At 37.9% G+C, this 6,000-nt stretch overlaps 1 long non-coding RNA gene across 1 annotated transcript; it reads right to left on the bottom strand.

The window, feature by feature from the left end:
• Window positions 1-271: 271 nt before the first annotated feature.
• On the bottom strand, window positions 272-3,101 carry LOC111856827 (uncharacterized). Its single transcript, XR_011989386.1, has 6 exons — window positions 2,994-3,101; window positions 2,774-2,863; window positions 2,524-2,612; window positions 2,246-2,351; window positions 695-747; window positions 272-455 (listed from the first exon to the last, which is right to left on the bottom strand). It is a non-coding gene; the product is annotated as an uncharacterized lncRNA (long non-coding RNA).
• Window positions 3,102-6,000: the final 2,899 nt, after the last annotated feature.

Here is a 6,000-nt window from a genome sequence, read left to right as displayed (position 1 = left end):
GTTCACCCATTGCCAAAAAGTGATTACACTCAATATCTCTTTACTGAATGGCTCTTTCTGTCTGACTTTAATTGTTTTACACTCTTCTGGGTTGTATTTACATGATTAGATTTCTTAATAAGTTTAGGAGTGTTCTTATCTTCGATAAATGTGGTTGGACATAGGGTTTTTTTAATATTTCCCCAAAAAACATAGATGCAAAAAAATACAAATCAAAACAGAACTTTGTATTACTTTCAACGTGTTTATTTTTCAATACTTAGTGCTAAAATAAAAACAGATGCTTGTAAGACCAAAATATAAAAAACTATATACATGCAAAAAGAACTAATATATTTACAAGACACCAGGGTGAAGAATAGATTTTACTGGTAGGCCTCACAAATGAACTGCTTTTTTCTAGGTTTGTTGATACAGCCCCTGTGGTACCATCTTGGACAAATGTCACAGCCAATCTGTATAGACAAAAGAAAAAAGAAAAAAATATTGACAAAGTCACCCGACAGTATTCAAAATTGTTCATAATCACTCAACTTAACACCTGGATGTTTTCAAACTAATTTACATTTACTGTGTAATTTCACAAGATTTTATTGTTTCTTGAAAAGCCATACTTTTAAGTGAAAACTCAAATTTTAAGTGTCTTAAAGCCACATATTTTTGGAGAAGGACCATGTTAAACATAACCACTTACCCAATTAGTGTCACCAGCCTGCTCCCCGCAGAAATGACACAGGTCAGTGTCTTCTACAAAAAAAAAGTGTATAACATCGTCAAGTTCACAATGATCAGCAATTTTTACATGACAAGTACAATTTTGAATTGTAGAGTAGAGTGAACACAGTAACATGCATTTGCCTCCAGCCGCTTCACAAATAATTATGGTAAAAAATCCTAATAAGAAGTCTAACCTGTTGTTACGGGGTTGAGTTGTTTTGGTGTGTGTTTGGATTTGTCCTGTAGGTGGTGATTGGATTAGGTCATGGCTGGGGCCAGCCATCCTGCCTATAAAGACCACCTTCATTTCAAGATGTCTGACCTTGACTTTACCCCTGGCTGATATGCTGGCACCTTTTTTTTTAATTAATATTTTTTTTGTATTGCTTATTGTTAAGTTGTTTTTTTTTTGGATATGCTGCTTTTGATGGGTTGCCAACCTTTTTGCACTTTTGGTTTAGGATCAGTTAGTGTAATAAGTTAGTTTTCGGAAGACTCACCTATTTGGTTGTCTACTTTTGGACCTTGGTCGGGAGGTAGGCAAATGGTTTATACTTCTTAGGAAGTAAGGGTAGGGCTCTTCTTCTTTTTTTTGTGATTGTGTGTTTTGCAACCGTCAATGTTTTGATTGTGAAGAATTGTTAATAAATTATTGTTAGACCGAAGTCTGTGGCTTTTTCTTATGTTGCGTTGCTCCCGACATTTGGTCTGGGACTGTAACACCTGTATTCTGAAGAAGACAAACAGCAATCTGCTCTCTTGTGGCATTCATGCTTAAGCATGAATTGTCAAATGACACTGAACAACCAAGCAAGATGCACTCAGCAAACTGTGAATAAATGATACATTTTTAAACAAGTTAGAATTATTGTATGTGGCCCACTAGCTGGTAACAATAGTGGTTGAAACATCTTTTACCTGTTGCAGAAAAAGTATTAGTCTTTTTTTGTTACCTTAACGTAACAAAGCTTTAATGAGTGCCAAGTAACCCATAAGGGTTGCCCTTATTAGAGCATTTTAACTGTGCCTTTAATAATTACACAAATGGTCAAAATCTTTTAAAAGTGATTTTACATCAGAATCTTCCTCAGAAATTGTTTGTTTGCAAAGCATGTTTGGAATACAAGAAATGTGTGTTGGTCAGTTATTAGTAATAGTAGTGATAAACAAATGGAGATTACAAAACACACAATAAGTCATATAGAGAAGAGTCATAAATATAGACAGTACAGAGGCATGCCCTGAGATTTGCAATGTAAAAAAGAGCAGATGAATTCATTTAATGCAGTAGTAGTAGTATGTGTGGCGTATGTGTCATTGTTGGACCTGAGTCCTTGCTATGGAGGCTACTAGAAGAAACTGTCCCTGTGATGTGAGGCCTGAAATGACCTTTAACTTATACTGTGCCATTTTGGGGTATAGAATGTGTCCTTTGTCATGCTCCTCATTCTCAACATGCACCCGGGTGAATCAATTGTTTCTTGCATTAAAATCCAATTATTCTTCTTCATTTTGCTGTCATACATACCTTCAATACAAAGGCCCCACAGGAAGAGGCATCCTGTTGAAGTGGGTGAGGCAGTGTATCACATGCCCATCTCGATGGATTAAGCCCTCTTTGCCTCATAAATGAACTAAAATACAGATGGTACACAGGTAGAGTTCTATACTGATCACTGAATTGAAGTCAAAATAAATATTTATTTATCTTTTTCTGTAAAACAAAGATGTTACACACAAAGATGATGTTCTGTTAGATGTGTTATCCTTCTTCTATAAAAAAATTGGAGATAAAATTATATTTACCGTGTGATGTCCTCACAGTGTTTTATTTTTGCCTTAGTTTCCCCCAATGGGTCTAAAAAAAGGCTTCTCCTCTCTCCTGGTATAATCACCTACACATGTTACAGTTGCAATTAATTACAGGACCTGTTTGTGTGCCACATAAATGCATTAATACAATTTCTGACCAATACTGTAAACCCTGGACTAAAAATGCCATTAAATGTCAAAACATCATATACCATAATTATGACATGTGAATGATTGTACATACAGTGTAATGTAGTCAAACTTTCCTTTTCAGATTAATTTGGACAGTCTGAAAAGCAACACTACTGTTTATATATATATATATAAGGTCAACCTGGAACATAAAAAATTACAAAATTACAAAACAAAGTAATAACAACTACAAAAACAAAACACCAAATAATTTTGACATGGTACGGAAAACAAATTTTGTGCATTGTTGACAAAGGAATGATGTTTATTACCTTAATTTTGGGTTTCTTCTTTTCCCATATACCAGTCATCTCAAATGTATCAATTTAAGTTGATTTTTGTGCACTTTCTTTGTTAAAGTTTCTCACCAGGAGCGTGAGATATGCATTAATAACCTGTCATGAAAATACACCAGGTCAAAACATCCAAATGACATGTCAAAATACAGAACAGACGTTATGCCTCGACTGATGTTTAATGAAAAAATCATAGTGTTAGAATACATATACATTAAATAATTGACATGAAATGTCAATACCTCACCTCACTCTCTATGTGTCTCTGTGGAGCTGTCTTAAAAATGTCTGCGTAGAATACTTTGTAAGGTCCAATCTTTGATAGAAGGACGTATATATTTCCCCCCCCCCCCCCATGCATCTTTCACACCTGTAAAATGTAACAAAACAGTTAAAGTAATTTGTCTTAAAGTCTTGAGTGTAATATTATATTACTACAGGACTTCCTAATTTCACTGATACTTTAACATTTTCTTGGTTCCCTGTCTACAAATATAACTATGACGAATAAGGCTAGAAACTTATTGCAACCTGTTGGTAAATAAATCAATCCTACATTTTGTCTCTACATGTCAGTCTTGCAATAGCCTGGGGCCTGTCCAGGTTATACCCTCCCTCTCACCCAGTGACATCTGGGATAGGCTCCAGCACTGCCGTGACCCTTAAGTGCAAAAGCGTTCAGGATGATGGATAGATGGATGATTGTTGTTATTACTGAATCTATTCCTATAGTAATTGTAATATTACTTTATTCTGTAATATTTTACATGTATGACTAATGAAAAAAATTATAATTCATATCAATGTAAGCTTGGCAATTATGAGAAGAAAATGTTGAAGGAATTAAAATTGATTTAAATGTTTTAATTCTCCATCCATCCAACCATTTTCTGAAACTGCTTATTCTATGCAGGGTCGCGGAGATGTTTTAACTATTGTTATAATAAAATATTTTTATTAGCTTTATTTGATGTACTTGTTATGATTTGTAAAATTTTACATGAAGTGGTTTGACACATACTGTTGGTGATCAAGGGGTCCACTGTTGGACTAGTAGAGGTGGTGGTCATTTGCCCAGGGACTGTGGTAGTGGGTGCTCCAGAGGAAGTGGTAGATGTTTCAGAGGAGGTGGTGGTGGCAGAGGAGGTGGTGGACGGCCCAGAGGAGGTAGTGGACGGCCCAGAGGAGGTAGTGGATGGTGCAGCAGAGGTAGTGGACGGCCCAGAGGAGGTAGTGGTGTTAGGTGGCCCAGATAAGGTGGTAGGAGAGTCCAAGGAACACTTTCGTGGAACTCGTGGGTGCTCCTCCTTGTACTCAATCAAATGATCAGTGTTGATTTTGGATATTGTGACTCCCTGGCTGTCCAAAAGATCAGCAATTTTATCAACAATGGCTGTGATGGTGTAGGGCCCAAGGTAGTTAGGATCCAACTTGCCCCCTCTCCTCTGCTGGTTTCTCACATTTAATCGCCACACTTTCATGCCAACATGAAAAGCAGGGCTGCTGGTTTCTTTTATCCTCTTCTTTTGTTTTGATTGTTTACTGCTCGTATTTGTGAAGTTGTCCTCCACTTTTCAGCTTTCCAATCAAATCCATTCCAATTAATTCAAATGGCTGGGTTACCTTAAAACAAGTAAAAACAGTACTGATTGTCAAATAAATAACTGTCCTTAGATTTAAATTGATAAAGATAAAAAAACAAATCATAAACATTTTCACCTTGATGGGAATGTAGGCCACTTCCTGCTTTACTGTGATGTTGCTGGCCTGGCACTGCACACACTGACTCAACCTGACAGACAAAAAGACAGTTAAAGGTGTTATCCAAATTGCCAATTATTTCTATTACACCAAATCCATGTATGACGGGTGTAAGTGCATACAGACCCATAAACTAATGTCCTCTGACATCCCAGGCCAATAAAATCTTTGAGAAATTGCTTCCCTTGTTTTTTTTTGTCTGCAGTGTGCACCTCCACTACTGGCATGGAAGTCTACAAAGACTTCATTTGCCTCTTCAGGACCACATAAAACCTTCGCCCTGAGGGACTTAGTTGTCCCTTTGTACCGGACATAAAACAACTGGCCATCTGTAAGAAGCCAAAAATGCCAGGGATGAAATATGAGCCACTCAAATATAACAATAAAAGTTAACAGACTTGACTGCGTTGCATTTTAACATAGTAAAATAAATAAGTGTGTTTATATTTAAGTTACATATATTGGACATTTTGAGTTTTAAACAATACCTACATAAAGTTGTTATTGAGACAACAGCAATTGTTCATTAATGAAGACCTACTACATTGTTGGTGTTATTGTTGGTAATTTACAGTATTAAGAGAAGTACATTTCTTAAGGAAATAATAGGCTATTTTAGGAAAGTATGCTTGTCTATTCTTGTTGTGCAGAAACAGCACCCCTATAGGTGACCTCAATAAGTTTTTATTTCCAGTGTTTAATCTTCCTTGCTTATGATGTCATACTGAGAAGAAAATTATGACCTGTCATGCCCCGATCGTCCGCTCCTCTCATGTGCCACGCCCCCTCGTTAACCTCATGTGGAATCCCAGTGTTTTACAGCTGTTTCTGATTGTTGTCATTAGTTCATTGTATTTAGTCCGCGTTTCCGTTTGTTTCCCGAGTCCGGTCATTGAAGTTGTTTCGTTGCGTGCTTTGTGCTGCCATTAAACCCCGTGTTCCTGATCCCTGGATTCCTGCCTTGTTTGTCTGCGCTCCGGGCGCATGAGGTCTGTCTGGGGGCCGTCTCTGTTTCTGCCGCTTACCCTGCTGCGTGGTGGAAGAATCCTCGCCCGATTCTCGACCCAGCGGTGTTTGCGGGTGACATCACCGCCGCTCTGCCTAGGCGGACGCCCGAGGCCCGTCTGCCCGCCGCTTCTCTGCCTGAGCCAGCAGCCTGCCCCTTCTTCGGGACGCGCCTGGCCCTTAAAGGGGCCAAGTCCATTAAGGACGCTATCCCGCG

The sequence above is a fragment of the Paramormyrops kingsleyae genome, chromosome 2 (assembly GCF_048594095.1).
Source record: "Paramormyrops kingsleyae isolate MSU_618 chromosome 2, PKINGS_0.4, whole genome shotgun sequence".
NCBI classification, from domain to species: Eukaryota; Metazoa; Chordata; class Actinopteri; order Osteoglossiformes; family Mormyridae; genus Paramormyrops; species Paramormyrops kingsleyae.
Note: the sequence above shows the minus strand (reverse complement) of the source record. Positions and strands in the feature narration are given on the sequence as shown.